Genomic DNA, 935 nt, shown 5'->3' on the forward strand with positions numbered 1-935 from the left:
CAAGGTCAGGAATTTGAAACTACCAGCTGTTCTGTGGAAGAAAGATGAGGCTTTCTGCTCCTGTAAAGATTTGCAGCCTCAGAAACCCTGTACAGGGTCTCTATGAGTCGGAATTGACTCCATGGTATTCAATAGCAGCAGAAACAGTATATATAATAATAAGAATTCTATATATAGGAATACACAGGTGCTGCTATAGGATAAGCACTAGACTGCTAATCACAGGTAGGCAGTTCAAACCCACCAGCTGCTCAAAGGGAAAAAGATAAGACGTTCTTCCCCACAAGGATTTGCAGCCTTGGAAAACCTACACAGGGTAGCTGTAAGTTGGAATATACTAGACAGCAACTAAATACAACATCAACATATATATAAACACATTCTCCTTAAGTGATAATTAGGGTACAAGCTGTCATACTGGACCTAGTTTTAATTAAAACCTTACCCAAATTAATCAAATTCACAGACTAATAGATATTTCTGCTGATTGAGATATAAATTAAAAATGTAGTCTGTATAATTTAAAATTAGAAATCAGATCACGTTATGCTTATTCACAACACTCCAATAGCTTTTCAGATCACTAAGAACAAAGCAAATATTCTTAGTTATCTGCAGAGACATAAATAAACAGGACCCCTCCCTTGAGACCTCTTTTTTTCCTCAACTCCACCTGAACCAAACCCTCTCTTGCTCCATTCAGAATGGCCTCTTTTCTGTTCCTTGAGCAGGTCCTAAGTAAGCTTTGCACTTTCTGTTATCTCTGTCAGGTAATTCCTTCCTCCTCACCCCCACCCCCCCAAAAAATACCTACAAAACAAACTCCAGGATATTCTAATACTAAATATTTAATAATAAACTCTTTCTTCCTTCCTTCTTCATCAAGATTCAAAAACATTTCTGCTTTATTTTTTCTCCAGAGCATTTATCACTAT

The sequence above is a fragment of the Chrysochloris asiatica genome, unplaced genomic scaffold (assembly GCF_000296735.1).
Source record: "Chrysochloris asiatica unplaced genomic scaffold, ChrAsi1.0 scaffold00002, whole genome shotgun sequence".
NCBI classification, from domain to species: domain Eukaryota; kingdom Metazoa; phylum Chordata; class Mammalia; order Afrosoricida; family Chrysochloridae; genus Chrysochloris; species Chrysochloris asiatica.